Source organism: Perognathus longimembris, chromosome 7 (assembly GCF_023159225.1).
Source record: "Perognathus longimembris pacificus isolate PPM17 chromosome 7, ASM2315922v1, whole genome shotgun sequence".
Taxonomy (NCBI): domain Eukaryota; kingdom Metazoa; phylum Chordata; class Mammalia; order Rodentia; family Heteromyidae; genus Perognathus; species Perognathus longimembris.
In genome coordinates this window covers 79732185-79750496 of record NC_063167.1, presented here as the reverse complement: position 1 = coordinate 79750496, position 18312 = coordinate 79732185, and the positions used below count along the sequence as shown (strand labels likewise).

General features: G+C 35.7%; 1 protein-coding gene across 3 annotated transcripts in view; it reads left to right on the top strand.

Moving 5' to 3' along the window:
- The first annotated feature begins 9465 nt into the window (after positions 1-9465).
- The window catches only part of Dpyd (dihydropyrimidine dehydrogenase), a 706501-nt gene continuing 697654 nt past the window's right edge, over positions 9466-18312 (top strand). For all 3 annotated transcript variants that reach the window (XM_048352019.1, XM_048352018.1, XM_048352017.1), the window contains exon 1: positions 9466-9610. The gene's annotated coding sequence lies outside the window, so the exon portion shown is untranslated. The remainder of the gene's footprint in view (positions 9611-18312) is intronic.

The following is an 18312-nucleotide window of genomic DNA, read 5'->3' as shown; positions in this document are numbered from 1 at the left end:
CTATTTGGCTCTTTTGTTATTTCACATGAAATTTTGGATTGCTTTCTCTATCTCCTTGAAAAATGTTGTTGGAGGTTTGATGGGTATTGCAGCTAGATAATTTTTGTTAAACACACGCACACACACACACAGATAAACAATACCACAAAAAATTCAAGCCACACTGATGGCTCACACACCTTTACTCCCAGCTACTCAGGATGGTAGGATTTGAGGACCACAGTTTGAAGCCAGCCTAGAAGAAGGCAAAGTAAAATGCCTGAGATTTGAATCTCCAATTAACTATCCAAAAATGCCAGTAGTGGTTGTATAGCTGAAGTGGCATAGTGTTAACATTGAGCCCCAAAGCTCAAAGACAGCACCCAGGCCCAGAGTTCACACCCTGGATACTGTCTCTTAGCTTTTTCCCTCAACAACCTACACACTACCATTTGAGCCTATTGGCATATTTTTTGTTTAATTGGAGATAAGAATCTCACAGCCTTTTCTGTCCCCCAGTGGTTTGAGAAGGAGATCCTCAGATCTTAGCTTCCAGAGTTGCTAGGATTATAAATATGAACTGGCTACTAATTTTTAAATGGAGACATTATTCTCTTCTACATATTCAGGCAAAGTGCATTACAAAAGAAGACTAAGCATCATTCCTGAGTTGAGGGAATGAATATGACAACCAGTAACTATATATAGGGATTTTATATTATTTTAAGTGGTTATTTAATACATTAAATAATATGTCTTTAGTAGAATTTATTTTTGGTTAGATGTATATCTGGTTTATCTTATTTTTGAAAATGTTCTATAATGAAAAGTTCTATCATATCTTTTCAAATGTGATTTAAATTTTACATATACATATATATGTTTTTCCATTCTAAGGAGACCACAATTCAATTTTTCTTTTATTGCTCAGCATTAGTTATCATCCTGCCTTTTAGTGCTCTAAATCATTAATAATTAATCATTCTTTTATAGGTGATTTGTTAAAAGATCAACTTAAAAAATTTTTTGAGTATCCTGGAAGAATTTTTGAAAATACATGATCTTCAACCTTAGTTTTTCTCAGACTTTTATTCTAGGCTCACATAGAACTTTTCTTTTTTGAGGAAGAAAGAAATATTTGTTGTATTTCTTTTTTTTAATTGATTGTATTTCATTGTAAAGGTGATGTACAGAGGGGTTACAGTTACATAAGTAAGGTAATAAGTACATTTCTTGTTGAACATTGTTACCCCTTCTTATTTTTTTCCCACTTTCCCTTCGTCTTGACTCTCCCCAATCCCAAGATTCATTTCCAACATAGCATCTTGTCAGTATCACTGTTGCAATGGTTCACCCTTTGGTCTTTGTCTCTCTATTTTGTTATTCTCCTTTCCTTACCCAAATCAGGTAAATGTATATACAAAACACAGTGTACCAGAATCAAACACAAACAGTGACTTCAGGGGATAAACCAAAGGGAAAAAGAAAAAAACAACAAATAATTTTGTACAAAACATTAAAAACAACAAAACCCCTCTTGTTCTATATCTTGGCATTCATTTTTGAATAGCATCATTTTATTGAGCTTTGCGAACTTCTGCTAGGACTATCCTAGACATATACTAATTGTTACAAATGAGGGGAAACAATGGAGTCTATGTTTCTTTGGGTCTGGCTTACCTCACTTAATATGAATTTTCCTAGTCATTCCACTTCCTTATGAGTGGGGCAATGTCATTCTTTCTGATAGAAGCATAGAATTCCATTGTGTATATATACCACATTTTCTTGATCCATTCATCCACTGAGGGACATCTGGTTTGGTACGTATCTTGGCTATGGTAAATAATGCTGCAATGAACATAGTTCACATAGAACTGCTATACTCATCTGTGAAATACACTTAAGCCAAATTATTTTTATTTTTGTGGGTCTTCCTCTTGTTATTTGTCTGTCTTATACAATAAATCCAACCTTTGGGCCCTAGAACCATTTAACAGTAAAAAACCAACAGGGGTTGTGCTTTTCTGTCAGAACCTGTTGTTGACTTTGTGTGTGCACACACAGCCAGGTGCAGTTCAAAGTGCTACCTGCTGCTTGAGCAAGTGATTTGCGTGACAGGCCTGAGAAGGAAAGTGAGGCTGACCCTGACCTCCTATTACAGAGCTGTTAATGATTAGATGACTTATAGTCTCTGGAACTGCTGACATGTAGGAAATAGGAGTCCCTTTGTCCTCTGAAACAGAAAACAAAATGAAACAACACCACTCAGAAAAAGAAAAGGCAGAATCCTGTTTGTCTCCTTACCTATAATGTCCTTTCAGTTTTTAATGGGAGTTTGTTATTGTTTTATTATTATTTTTTTTTACTGTTTTGATAAGATTCTCCCCTCCCCACACCAATAATTTTCTTTTGCATCTTTGAATACAGTGCTTGGTTTTGAAGACAAGCAAGTATATAAAAATATCCTTGCTTTTCAGAGATTGACCAGTTTGATGGGGAATAACATATCCTGTGTGTCAGATGAAAAACTAAATCAAGTTTCTCTAGAAGTTCATAGGGGCAAGGTGACATTGAGAGAGAAGAGATGCACTTGTTTTTAATCTTTGGAAGAAAATAGTCCCTAGTGAGACTTTTGAGATAAAATGGCATTTAAGCTAGCATAAAGAGACATGGGTGTGAAAATATGATCTTTCATAGATTTGCTAAACAACAAGTAGGTTAAATTGGAGTAAGAGTAGATTGTGTATGGAGACCGAGGTTTCTATTAGTATACGTTATGTACTGGAGAATCCTTTGCGTTTTGTGTGCAGTGTGCATGCATACTCACAGGTGTAGGAGTTTTTGAAGGATGTCTACCATACAAAAAGCAATCCGGTGCAGACTTGAATTACAGCACTGTTTCAGACAGAGTCTTGAGTTTTTCCCTACAGTTGGTCTTGGACTGCAATCCTATCTATGTCTCATTTGTTGGGCTCACAGGCAGTGTGTGGTACCATGTTCATTATGAGGATTGATCTAGGGGTCTCTCTACCTTTTTCCTTGAACTGTGACTCTCCTGATCTGTTTTTCTACATAGCTAGGATTACAGACATGACTCATTACTAATGGATTTATTTTTAGCTGTTTAAGTTTATAGTTGAAGTCAGTCAAGTTTTGTGAAAATGAAAATCATATTATTCAATTTATTGAATTAAAAAATCTACACAGAGTCCAGCTCCTGCATCCTTCTTTTTCCTTAAGTAAGTTTTCTCTTAGCTTTTCTTTCCTTTCTCTTTTTTATGACATTGTTTATTTTTACCATGCTGGTGTATATTTAGCTTCTCTTGAATTAAAATGACCTTTGGTCTTGTAGTTAGCTTTTTGTAATTCAGTGTTGTTTAGTATGAATTTTCATATTTTATGTATTTTGAGTATCTCTTTTTAAAATGTTTGTACCTGATTATATTTTAATTCCTTTAATAAAAGCATATAAACAGTATCAATGTTAGCATCCATGCTATTAGTATTTTATTGTCCAGATTGTTTAAAAAATAGACTCAAGAGCTTGTATTAAATTCATTGATTTTATTATTTTTATTTATTATCATATTTATTATTATTGTATTTTTTTAAAATTTTAGCAGCTTGTATAATATCTGCTTTGGATATTCTGTAGTTCTCCTTTAATTTGTTTTTAAATTTTCTCAGCAAGAAAAATTTCAGCTGAAGCATTCACCATCAATCAGAATACTGGCAAGGAGGCATCTGAAGTTTCTTCTTGATAAAATAAAAGTATAGAATCAATGTCCCACTATTTATAATCTTAATAAAACATTACATTTTAGTTGAAAGCAAGTACGAATATTATATCTACTCATAGTTAAAAACCTTCCAATGTCTAGTTTAGTTGTGTGTATCCTTTCAGAAATCTGTGAAATATGTTATTTCACAAGGTGTGGTATGTGAGGATGGAGTTTGGGGGAAGTAGTTATGGGGATATTGAGGTCATGAGGGTTCCCCCCCACCCCTGGTTGCATTACTAATAGAGAGCTTGCTCATCCCATCTCTCCACAAGAAAGCACTGAGCAGGAACCAAATTACACATGGCAGACTTCCCAGCCTGGAGAACTCTGAGAAACAATGATCTATCACACAGTTGATGGTATTCTGGGGTAGTCATGGGAATGTAATGTCTATGTGAGACCCAGTCACTGACTTAGTTATGCTCTGTTCTGCAGTAAGAATTGTGTGTTATAAGGGTGCCAGTGGCTCACACTAGGCACTGAGGAGGCTGAGATCTGAAGATCACAGTTTGAAGCCAAGAGAAGTTGTTAAAGTATTACATACAATTAGAAAAAAAAATTTAAAAGCATAATGAGTTTTGTCATCTTTCTTTTTTGTAAACCTCACACAGGAAAAGAAGGAAATATATAGAAAACTCAAAAACAAAATTTCAGCTTAATACAGTAGAATTCAGTATATGAACTCAGGCCTGTAAGCCAATATATCAGTTTATATGTATGATCTTAAAGCTTAGAATTATAGAAAGTGGTAAACAGCATCATGTAGAAAATATTAGTTTACAGTTTAAAATGTAAAGAGAAAAGTGAGATTAATGGTGCATTATGTTTGGTTAATCAATATTGAGATATAAAATACATATACATATTTAGGTATTGGACATGTGGCCAAATGGTTTCCCGTAACTGTAACTCACGCTCATGAATGAAGTGAACTTTCAGCATTTTAGGCTCAGGGTTAGTACTTTGACTTGTGAAATGATATACAACATTCAATCCTGTATGTTGCAGGACTCCAGGTGTTTCTGGGAATGAGGTAGCAGACAAATCAGTACCAACACAGATCTCAATTACTTTCATCTGTACTTCTGTCCTAACTTAGCACTACACAAAATTAGTGCAGTTAAATTTCCTCCAATTTTTTTGTCTGCCTTTCAGAATCACCACTCCATTTTTCTTATGCTACTAAAAATGATTGGGAAACCCAAAGGCCAAATTTCTTGATGAGAAAAAAATGTTTCCTCCATAAGTAATAACTGTGTAACGGAAAGAGTTAATGGTCCTTAGAAAGTGTTCAATCTACCCAGATCAGGGACCCTGTGACCCTGTCACAATGCAGCCCTGGTCATTTCTTAGCAAGAGTGTAATTTAGCACTTGCTTATATTATTCTGAAAGGTGCTTCCTTATTGAGGATACTGATTTTTAGTTTTTAAAAGTCTCACTTTAGAAAACAGTTTTCTTTTCTTCTTCTTTTTTTAACATCTAGCACTTTTCATTTGGGATATTATGAAGTCAAATCCTTGGTAACTATTCTCCTCAATCCAATTTACTTTTATCCAAGATGTATTGGATTAAACTCACTGCCTTCTTGCAAAAGGTTAACCCAATATTTTATGTTATGTCCTATTTTCTGTTTTTCTGCTATGGGAAAGAAAAGTTACTGTCATAAGCGGCCAATGAATTACATTCAAAGTGTTTACTCTCAAAAGTTGCATTACTGTGATGACACAGATAAACATAATCATTTATCACTATGGATTATGGAAATCACAATGAAAATGCAGCCATCTTTTATTTTTAATGCTTCCTGGCTTGCTGTAAATGTTGGTTAGTATACCTTTAAAATGTCATCATTTTATTTATCAATTTGAATTACCATATGAAATTAGCCATGCCTCAGTCCCAAATAAATAAGTAAAATAAATTTTGTTTGTGAATGTGTGTTTGTGTGTGTATGTGTGTGCACCAATCTTAGGACTTGAACTGAAGTCCTGGGCACTATCCCTGAGCTTTTGTGCTCAAGGCTAGGGCTCCACACTTGCCACACAGCTCTACTTCTGGCTTTGTGTGCATGTGTGTGGTTGGAGCTAAGTCTTGCAGACTTTTCCTGCCCAGGCTAACTTAGAACAGAACTTGAGATCTCAGCCTCCTGAGTGGCATCTGGTGTAAGATAACCTGGCATAATAAGTACTGTTTGCCCAATAGAGCTCCTTCAGTCTCTCTACTTTCAGTTTACTGAAATTAAAGTACATTTCCTAGTAACAACACATAGTTGGATTTTTAAAAATCCAGATTGATAGCATATATTTCACAATTAAAATTTCACAATTATACATACCTTACCATTTGATTTTCAAATCTCTCTCTCTCTCTCTCTCTCTCTCTCTCTCTCTCTCTCTCTCTCTCTCTCTCTCTCTCTCTCTCTCTCTCTCCACTCATCCATTGAGCTGAGGAGTGAATCTAGGGCCAAAGTATGTTAGGAAAGTATTCTACTGAACTTTCAGGCTTATATTTTCTCCTGGTACACATATTAACATACTTTCATTGACTCATTCTTCTATCATATCTTTAAGTGTTTGTCCATTTTTCTGTATTTATTTTTTTCTCTGCCCTTCAGATTATACAATTTTTCTTTACATTTGTTAGTTCTTTCTTCTAATGATATTTTTATGTTTCAGGCATTATATTTTTCAAGTTGCAGAATGCTGGCTCTTTTATATAATTTATATGTCCGTATGAATGTTCTGTGCTTAGTGACTGAAGATATTATAGTCATACTGTCATAAAAGTTATGTCAAAATCTTTGCTAAATGTGTACTCAAACCTCTCAAAGTTACTTTCATATTTTGGCAGTAATGGAGTTTGAACTGAAGGCCTTTTTTTTTGTGCTCCCACTCTTTCTTTGCTTTAGTGATTTTTCCTATAGGCTATCCTTTTTTTTTTTTTTGCCAGCTTTCAGGAAAAGATCTTCCAGTGGTTACCTTGTAAGGCTTGCCTAAGTAAGAATGTGACACTAATTCCTTACTGAATTTCTCACATGAGACTTAACATTATTAATGCAAGTAGTTAATGGCGTTTTAAAAACATGGACTTTCATTTTTGGGTGAATTTCAATACAAATCCTCCACTCAGAAGAAATGTGCTGTATTTCTGTGTCTTCTTCATCTTAACAGATTTTAAGCAAGTTACATACCCTCCCTTTATTTATTTGCTCATCCAAAATATTGAGATAATAGTACTTGTTTGTATGTTAACTTGCATAATGCAAGTGAAAACACTTTTTTTTGCCTTTTACCTTTTTTATTAAATTTTTTTCTTTATTGTCAAAGTGTGGTACAGAGGGGTTACAGATTCATATGTAAGGCAGTACATATCTTGTTCAACTTGTTACCTCCTCCCTCCTTCCTTCCCCTCCCCTCTCCCCCTTTCCCTCTCCCTCAAGAGTGGTGCACTTGGTTTACACCAAATGGTTTTCTAGGAATTGCTTGTGGAATGGTTTGTCTTTTCGTCCTTTGTCTCTTGATTTTGATATTCCCTCTCCCTTCTCCAGTTCTAATGCCTGTATAAACAGTATCAAGGGTACTAGGGTGAGATACAGTGGTGGCTGGGTGCAACCACAGGAGGGGATACAGGAGAAACAAAACTAAACAAAACAAGCAAACAAACAGACAAGAAAAAAAGAAAAAGAAAACCCAAAAGGTACAGTTTCACATGGCATGTTGAAAATAATTATAACAGTGGTATAACTCTTGTTTCCATTATGTGGAGGGACACCATAGGGTTTATGTTTCTTTGGGTCTGGGTCACTTCACTTAGTATGATTTTTTCCAAGTCCTTCCATTTCCTTACGAATGGAGCTGTGTCATTCCTTCTGATGGAGGCACAGAATTCCACTGTGTATATGTACCACATCTTCCTCATCCACTCATCTACTGAGGGACATCTAGGTTGGTTCCATGATTTAGCAATGAAAAGTTGTGCTGCGATGAACATAGTTGTGCTGATGGCTTTAGTGTAGCCTTGCTTGTAGTCTTTTGGGTAGATGCCCACAAGTGGGGCTGCTGGGTTATAGGGGAGCTGTATGTTTAGCCTTCTTAGGAACCTCCACACTGCTTTCCAGAGGGGTTCAACTTGCATTCCCACTATCAATGTAGTAGGGTTCCCTTTTGGCCACATCCTCTCCAGAATTTGTTATTATTGGATTTCCTGATAATGGAAATTCTTACTGGGGTAAGGTGGAATCTCAATGTTGTTTTGATTTGCATTTCTTTTATGGCCAGTGATGTAGAACACTTTTTCATGTTACTCTTGACCATTCTCATTTCCTCTTCAGAGAAGTCTCTTCTAAGGTCTTTAGCCCACTTGTTGAGAGGGTTGTTGGTTCTTTGACTGTTTGCTTTGGAGGAATTTAACTTTTTGAGTTCAGTGTATATTTTAGATATGAGGCCTTTGTCCATTGCATGGCTGGTAAAGATATTTTCCCCATCTATGGACTTTCTGTTTATCTTGGAAGCTATGACCTTTGCCCTGCAGAAGCTCTACAGTTTGATACAGTCTCACTTGTCCAACATTTCTTTGATTTGTTTCATTTCTGGGCCTTTGTTGAGGAAGTTTCTTCCAGTGCCGAGGAGTCCTGGAGTTTCTCCTATTCCTTCTTGTAGTGTTGAAAACACTTTTAAACTCTGAAAACTTAAAATGGATTCTCACAATCACATCTTTAAATCAAAGTTAGAATGAATTACAGTGGCTCAGATTTTATTCTACCCTAAATCTACTGAATATAAAATTTATGGCGTTTGTTACAACTCACTTTTTGTAAAACCCTTAATATTATCATGAAATAAGTGTTATAAAATCAGTCAGGGTATCACCTAGAAAATAAATGCTTGAAATAAGTGTGTTATAAAATTAAGTGCTAGAAGGGAAATCATATTTTTGCATGTATCTAGAAGTATAACATTTCATTTTATATATGCATTTTTTTGGTATTTTTCACAGTCTGGGAAGATTCTAGTAAGGTTCAACTTCATATATGGAAAAGATGACCTGATAGTTTTGAAAGAATCGTAATATCTGGACTTAGAGAAAGATGATCTTTCCTTTGGTCAAAAATAGTGGTTACTTTCTTCTCAGGATCTCTGTCCAACTGTTAGGTAGCTCTTGCATGAACAAGTCAGAGATAGAGAATGGCTGTGTTTATAGAGCCTCTGGATTCCATTTTCACTCCACTTCAGTTTTGGAGATATTTCTATTTTAGAAAACATGCCATATCAGGAATTCCAATTTTTTGATATTAGACTTAATATGCTGCCCCATTTTGCAAGGGAGGAAACCAGAGACCAATAATACCAATCAATGGTTTATTGAAAGGTACAGAGATCAATTATCAGTAGAGACTAAAACCACTTATAGCATCAGTGGCTTTCTTATTTGCTTGCTATGTCTCTAAAATTTTGGTCCTTCTTAGTTTTTCAACTACATTTTTATTGTATTGGGATTTTTCTTACACAGATCCTCTTAAAAGTCAACTATACTTATTTTTCTTAAGTATGATCATGCCAACTTTGGATCATTTTCTAATTTGTTTAGATTACACATAATCTTTTTTTTCTGTATCATGGATCAAGAGAATTTCTAATCCTTTTTTTAGGGAAAATGGGGAAATACTACATAAAAATATGAGTCCTTTAATTGCCCATCTGTTTGCCTAATGTTTACTCATTGTTTAACCTCCTAGAACATTCTGGCTTTACATCCTCGAACACAAACTCATGCAACACTGCGTTCCACTGCAGCCAAGAAACTGGATAAAAAGCACTGGAAAAGAAACCCTGATAAGGATTGCTCTGTGAGTATCAATGATCCACTATTTCCTGCTGGAAATTATCTCTTCTCAGTGTAAGAATATAATTTACTTATACTTAGAAATACAAAATAAATACATGAAAGATACAACTGTAATTTCTTTTTGCTATTTCTGATATCTCATACTTGGGCAATCTCAAACCTGTGTTTAATTTTAATGCTTTAAATATCTCGTGAAATACTTAAAATTTTGAATAGATTTAGTTTGGTGGCAAATTTTTATTTCTCTAAAATATTTTTTAGGTTTTTTTTAAAAAGAAATGTTCTCTTTTGTAAAAGCCAGGCACTTATGTATGGCTCTTAATTATAATCCTAGTTACTCAGGAAGCTGAAATCTGAGGACTGAAGTTCAGGACAGGAAAGCCTGTGAGACTTGTATCTCTAATTATCCAGCAAAAAATCTGGGCATGATGAGTGGCTCAAATAGTACAGTGTCAGCCTTGAATGGAAAAACTAAGAGCCAGAGTCTGGCCCTGAGTTCAAATACTAGCAGTCTCCACAAACCAAAAACCCTCAGTTTTTATAATGTGACTATGATGCAGGTGTTCTTGAATGATAGGTATAGTCTGACTGAAGGAGGCAGTGGATGCACTACCATCTACAATAAGCTCTTAGCAAACTACTGGACTTTAGATATTTAATATATTTGTAATATTCACAGGTGAGGCTTTGGAGTACATTTTCTCTGACAATATTGACTGCTAGAACTTAACTGGATAATTTTAGAGCTTGGACTGGAAGTCAGATTAGGTATAATCTCAAAGGTAATATTTAAATGCCAACTTGTGTTCTTCTACATAAGTCTTCACCTTTGGAAATCAAAATTTCCTTTTTATTAAATTTCTCCAAAATGGATTTTTCCCATTAAAATTAGTGAGACCATTAATAGGCCGAGTTTCTTGACATTAGTGATTTTGGTGCTGTGTACATATAGTTGTATAATATGTACAGTTTTAGTGTATTATGGTATTTTTTCTTTCTTTCTACAGTTCAGAGACAGCAGTTGAAGACATGTACTCACATATGTGAGTTTGCTTATTTGTTTATTATTTATTTATTTATTTTTTGTCACTGGCTATACAGCAGCCCTTGGGCTGCAGCAAAGCAGCAGGACCATAGAGAAAAAATGTGGCAGAGAAGATGCCACAGTTGTCTAAAACACACTTGGCTTGGAGTTTAGTTTTCCAGGTCTCAGTCATGTGAGCTTTGCTTTGTACTGTGACATTTCCAGTGCCGGCATTGGCAAGGATACCAATGTAGCTCAAGTTGGATCAAGTGATAGTTTGACTGCCTCTTGTGACCTTGTATAGTGATGGGGACAATTGAAAGTGTTTTTTTTTAAATTATTATTCTTAAGTAGTTGTACAAGGTAGGTACCAAATAACAAAGCAGTTTATGAATACAATACATCTTGATCAATGTCACCCCCTTCAACATTCTCACCCCCCTTTTGACTTACTCTTTCCCTTACTTTTCTTAATTTTGTGATATATAGGATGAATTCTTGACTGTTTTCCACTTTTTTATATACCTGTTTCCTGGTGTTGATTTTGTTTGACTTAGTCTTTCTAAAAGATTATACTACTTTAGCTTTCCATAGAATCTACTACGCTTCAATCAGTTCATTTGTAACCATTTGCATATGGCTCATTCCAACCTGTTTACTTCTAGATTTATAGGTACATTCTAGCTACCACAAATGAAGGAAACCCTGAAATCTCCTGGTCTGGCTTACTTCACATAATATAATTTTTTCCAACTCTTTCCATTTCTTTATGAATGGAAAATCTTATTAAAATAATTATTTTTATTGTAATGGTGATGTACAGAGGGGTTGCAGTTACATAAGTAAGGTAAGGGAGTACATATCTTCGAACAGTGTTACTCCCTACCTTGTTTTCTCCAGCTTTCCCTCCCCCTCCTCTTCCTCAAGTTGTAAAATTCAGTATCACTGTTGCATTGGTTCACCCTTTGTCTCACTATTTAAATGGTTCCCTTTTCCTTCCCCAAATCAGATAAACTTACACACAAGACTAAGCATGCAGAAATCAAAGACTGTGAGCACAGAGAATAAACCAGAGGAAAAGGAAAAGAAAAAAAAAAAGAAATAACTGAAAACCATGTACTAAAAAATGAAACAAAGACAAAACAGAAACCTAAAACAACCTTCTTGTTTCCATGTCTTGGAGTTCATTTCAATTAGCATCATTTTATAGTCATATGTACCTAGCTATTGAGCTATATAGTGATCCTCTGCTAGGACTATCCTAGGTGTATACAAATTATTACAAATGAGAGAAACCATGAAACCTATATTTCTTTGAAGTTGGCTTATTTCACTTAATATGATTTTTTGCAATTCTTTCTATTTCCTTATAAATGGGGCAATGTCATTCTTTCTGATGGAAGCATAGAATTCCATTGTGAACATATACCTTATTTTCTTGATCCATTAAATGGAAAGTCTTTGAGAGAAAAGAAAAATATCTTACAGACTATCAAGTGATAGTTTCTTATTTAAGGATGTGAGACCTACAATCCTGAGGAATTTGATGACTTTTCAGAAGCCTTCCATTTATAGGTAGTCAATCTAGTGATTCTTACAGACTGTCTACAGAGACTATTTGGAAACAGAGACTTTGTCTTCTAGGATTGCTATTGTTATTTGTACTTTACAAAAATGATTTTTATTACATTATGTTAATAATCTATTAATTCAGCTTCTTTTTAAGAATTATATAATTGGTGCAGATGAAGAATTTATTAATGATATACTCTACTTTTTACACACAACTATTTTTTTTGTGAGCCCGTAGACTATAAATAATAGAAAGTTTAGGGTGAAAAGAAGTTTTGTATTTTAATTATCTTGTGTGTGGGCTTTTATTCCCCCCCCCCCACTAAGCTGTAGTTTCACCTTTTCAAACAGGGCCTGCCCCACTTTTGCTCATTAAATATTTGTTGGGAAAGCATGAATGAGTAAATGAGTAAATATATTTCTCCTATGTCCTTACCGTGTGGTGATTGGCAGTTCTTTGTACACCTTTGAGTATTGCCTTTCCTTTTCACCATGATTCAAGGGGATGGTTCAGAGTTGTTTCTTCAGTCTCCTGATGATAATAACTAGATGGAAACACTCTTAAACCATTTCCGAAACTCTTTAAAATCACTTAGTGTGGCAGGTGGATCTCAAATTCTGATTAGCTAGCATGTATTTCCCAGAATATTGCTTCACTTCCTTATAGAGGACAAATAAAATGGCAATGGATCAGTGGAAATAAAGGAAAGTGTGGGTTGTAATCATTGGTGGGTTTCAGTATATAGATTTACATGTTCAGACAAGTCCCTGGCCACCAAATGCAAAACTCCGATTTATTGGTTTTGATTTTGACTGATTTTCTGACTACTTTGCCTTAACTTTTCAATGTAGTGCTTTCTTCCCATTCAGACAAGTCTGACCTACCATTCCTTGTATAACCATGTCAGGATTGGAGGGTTGTAAGGGTCCTTGAAATCCCAGAGTCGTCCTCACTTCCCTGGCTTCCCTTCTTCCTGCTGTCTTTCCTTGCTTTGGTGTTTCACCACACTTCAAGTGCTGTATTAAGTGGTCCCCAAAGATGAATAAAACCTACAAAATTGGTTGTCTACATTTGTTTATTAAATGAGATGCAATTTGTTTTAATAAATTAATTATAGGCTTCTTAGAATATATGCATGTTTTGGCGCCATAGAACTGCCCTAAGAACAGCAACTCAAGAATTTTTGTCCAGGAATTTCTTCACTTGGCAGTTTGATATCATTCTTGTATTAATTGGAAATTCTGAATTCAGTAGGGGACTTACACTGGCAAATGTGTTTATACTGGTTAATGAAGCACGAAGCAGTTATTTCCAGTATCTTTAAAGCAGGTGTTCCTTAACTGCTGTTTATTTTTGCCATTTTGAAAAATGTTGAGCTGTCCTAATTACATAAATATTCTACACTCATTTTCCATGAGCAATTTTTGAAGACCAGAAAACATTATGAGTCAGAAAATTTATCCTGGGTGAGAATGAAAAGGAAATGCTGTTAAATACAGTGGATTATTAGCTCAGTTTTTAAGAATTTTTGTCAAGTTGGTTTGAATGCATGATGCATAGTAGGCACTCTCGTTTAACAAAAAAGGAACAAAATATAAGGTATATCTAAAATTTGCAATCTTAGAAACGTACTCACTGCCTTTCATATGAATCTGTGACCCCTCTGTATCACACTTTGACAATAAATTAAAAAAATTCCAATCTTAATTCTGCATGTTTTTTAATTTAAAAATTGGAAATATATGCTTTCCTTCCCTTTTCTTTTAATTTTTATTATTTTTTGTTTATGTGACACTGAGAATTCAACCCAGGGCCTCATGCATGCTAGGCAAGCACTCTACCACTAAGCCACATTCCCAGCCCCTGAGTGCTTTTCTTTAGCCTTCTGAATCAACTTTGAGGAAGTTTTATAATTTATGTCCAGTGATAGATGAAAGGACTCCATAAGCCCTTCCAGTACTAAACCTTGGAACTAGGAATAAACTCATGCAATCTAGCAGAAGAGGTCTTTAAGAAGAATGATTTGCATAAGGACATTAGAAAATATTAGTTAGCAAATGACTTTTGTGCAGTAGGCAGAACACTGTGCTATGCTTACTCCTCTGTGGAGATTAAAACAAATAGGATACAGACCTCAATAAGAAGTTCTCACTTCTTTTGCAGTGAGAATGATACCTTCCCAAGGAAGAACACTACAGGAATTTTAGTTATCAATGTGAGTCAGTCCAAGCTGCTTTTGGATAAGTCTTGGCTTTCAGTGTGGAAGATGGACTTCCAGAGAAAGGAGGCGAGGTCTTTAGGTTGGTATGGAATGTTACAAGGCACATGACAAAGACCAGAGGAAGGAAATGGGTAGGAGAGAGGGTGCATGGATGTGTGTGTGTATGTATATGTATATGTGTGTATATATATGAAGGAAAATAAATATGACTTGGGAATTCAATTTTTATCCATTTTTTTGTTTATAGGGTATTACAGGAAGTAACCAATGAGACTGATATTGCTTGAAACTCTCATATCTATATATCATCCAGTTAAATATGACATTTATAACTCAGTACAGGGTCCAAAATGAACATCAGGATATATAGGTGATAATTGAAAGGTCATAGGTAGAATTTTCGTGGGAGTATGAGGGGAATAAGAAGAGGGTGGTGAGCTTTGGGATTAGGGTAGGAGTGAGGGCAAGGCTCCAGAGACAGAGGCCTCAGGTACAAAAGGTATGAGGCAACTAAAAAAAGTCACTAATCAAGCACTAATAACCAAGACAGTAGAAGAAAATAAAACATGCTGCCTCAGGCCATGAGGCAGCTCAGCCTGGCACTGTACCGGGCTTGGCATGGGCAGGCAGAGATGAGAAGTAAAGTCTCATAGGAGGTGAGGTAGGAACACAGTTTAAGGTTGTCTGCCAGGAATGAGAGGTTGATACAGTCCTATCTTTCTAATAAATGATTGCTTGTGTTGCAAATATAATTTATTTTTATGCATTTGGAAATTATCGTTAAGATAATGTCTTGTCTTCTGGGTCTATTTTTCCTTCTCAAGTTTACTTGACTAACATGATCATTTACTTTGCTTAGCCAGCCAGCTACTTGGCTCTGTTACAGTCAATAAAGGATGCAGGTCCCAGGATTGGTATATCAAATTAACAATCTGGAGTTTAAGCTCCCAAACAAAATGAACTTTGGGCTAGGTTCACCAGTGAAATGACAATGATCTAAAATGGATTTTCTCAGGCTAGAGCTTGTTTCTTCTGGATTGTTGACAATTGCTTTCTTCCAAAAACAGATTCAAAACTTGAGTTTCTGAGATAAAAAAAAAAAGCAGAAAAACACCACCACTGGCAGGGGCTGGTGACTCAAGCCTTGTAATCCTAGCTACTTAGGAGGCTGAGATTTGAGGATAATGGCTTAAAGTTAGCTCAGGCAAAACAAAACAAAACAAACTCTCTGAGGCTCTTATCTCCAATTAATCACCCAAAAGCTGGAAGTCCAGAGCTGTGGCTCAACTGGTAGAGCATTAGCCTTGAGCAAAGAAAGCTCAGGGACGGTGATGCCCAGGCCCTGAGTTCAAGTACCAGAGGCATCACAAAAACAAAAAAGGCAAACCACTACTGCTTACTTTCTTCAGCATGTGAAAAGTTCAGTGCTGGTATAATATGCATATCTGCCTAAAAATTAGGGGATACTGATAATAGAACCTCTTTTATTTTCCTCTAACTTGGAATGTAATTCCTACTTGTGGTCATCTCTGGGATAATTTAAAGTTTTAGTCAAATGTTACGGTCTCCTTTTGAAAGCATTGCATCTCTTTGGTACTTCATTCCATGCATAGAATGATGTTGTCAGAGATTTATTTTCGAAGCAGATATGTGTAATAAAATGGCAAATAACTAAGAAGAAAAGTTTTAACTCTTGATATCCTGAGGCTATAATCGGAAAGCTTTGCTTTAATTTTTTATTTCAGACTGATCACAACTTTCTCCACATCCCATGTGACACACAAATTAAACTCATTTATATTTGTCAGCCATAAGCCCTACTACTTTTATTTTGCTATGTGTGCCTTGTATGTATCTGGTTCTCCTTTTTCTTTTGGTGATCCTGGAGTTTTGATCTTGGGTCCTCCTCCTCTCTACAGAGGCACGCATACCACTGAGCCATACTGAGCCCTGATTTTTGCTCCTGGATTTTGTGATAGGGTCTTGCTTCCTATTCAGGTGCCCACCTGGGTTTGTCCCTTACATTTTAGGGTAATAACAGGCAGGGGCCACCGTGTCTAGTTCTTCTCTGAGAAGGGATCTTGGGAGCTTTTTTTTTCTTTTTACTTCCTGAGGTTACTTTGAACTCCAATATTAACAATCTCATCTTCTCGAACTGAGGATTACAAGCATAATCTTAGCTAGAATTGCTACCAGCACCTTCCTACATTTTCATAGCAAGTTACCTAAGCAAAAGTGTCATAAGGATTCAAGGTTTGAAATTTGCTGACCTCTAACTTGAAATTCTATGATATTTCTGTGAGATTCATTTGTTGTTGTTGTTATTATTATTATTATTATTATTATTATTATGCTTTCTCCAAAACACATCAATGTGACACCCTGGTCTTGGCAAGTTGTCATTCTAAGCCAGGCCTCTGCTGCTCTGTCTGAAGGAATTCTATGTAGCTCTTCTGGTGGGCTAAAGTTTCTTAAGGGCTACTGAACTCTAACCTGAAATGTTTTCTATTCAAGGGGTCAAAGAGCAGAATGCTTATTCTCAATGTCTGACAGAGAAATTTGGTTTGGGAGAAGTTTTTCATATAGACTCTGTCATTCCAAGAATATTGAGATGGAATTTCCAAAGATCTGGAACCAAACTGATTTGAGTTGTTTACATAGGAGTTCTTTGCATAATCATAAATATTAAATTGGAATTGTATGATGTATTGTAGGTCAGTAAGTACTATATAATAAAGTAGATGTGTGGTAAGACAATGTCGATGAAAACAGCATATGTATATATTAAAAGATATTAATGAGACCTATTACCATATTTGCAAATAAGAAATATCTTTGCATAGTGGAAAATAGAGTCCCCTGAACAAAAGAAATCAGCTAGATTGTCTTTAGAGTTTAATGGTATATTTTACCTCTGTAAAACATTTATTTGGTGCTCATAGCAAATAAATATGCAAGGTTTGCTGTGTTCCTGAATGGGGACACAATGGCAGCTGTCTTTCTAATCGGTCCCATATTCAAGCACTAATAGGTGGAACTCACATAGAATACAAGAAGCCTGAATAGGTAGACAATTCCAGCCACGCTTTTAATCATAGCCCTATTCAAACACTACGGAGAGTGATGATGAGGAGACCTGGGAGGGAGCACTTTGGCATCTGATCCTCTAAACTGATGGCTGTGCGGGCTGCATCACACACAGAGCTCCCTTGGGCCAGAATGACTTCCCTAAAGTGTCCTGATTTCCAATGTAGGAAGTATTACATAAGTGTCTATGGAAATCATGAGGAATCGAGGAGCATTTCTTCTCATTGAGGATGCAGTGTGCTTCAGCATCCTGACAAAATACAGACCATTAATATGCCATGCTCCTCTCTGAGTACTGGGCAGGGGCCCTAGAGAGTGAGATCATTCTGCAGTCCCAGTTGAACAGAAGCGAAGAGCACATCTCTGCTGTCTTGGCACTCCTGGTTGCCTTTTATGAATTTTGACATATATGGATTTTCATATCACCTAGTCAAGATCTGGATACTTTCACAGCATTCTATTTTTGTTTTCTTTAAACTAGGGGATGTTTTAAGGTTATCTATATTGAGTTACTTTAATAAAGAATGCACTGAAGCAATCTAAAAACTCATGTGGAACAATGAAAGACCACAAATAGCAAAAACAATCCTAAGCAGGAAAACAGTGCTAGAGGAATATCAATACCAAACCTCAAATTCTATTACAAAGCTATAGTAATAAAAACAGCTTGGTACTGGCAAAAGAACAGGCCTGAGGACCAATGGAATAGAATTGAAGACCCAGAAATGAATCCACAGATGTATGGTTACTTAATCTTTCATAAAGAAGCTAAAAAATTAGGATGGAAGAAAGATAGCC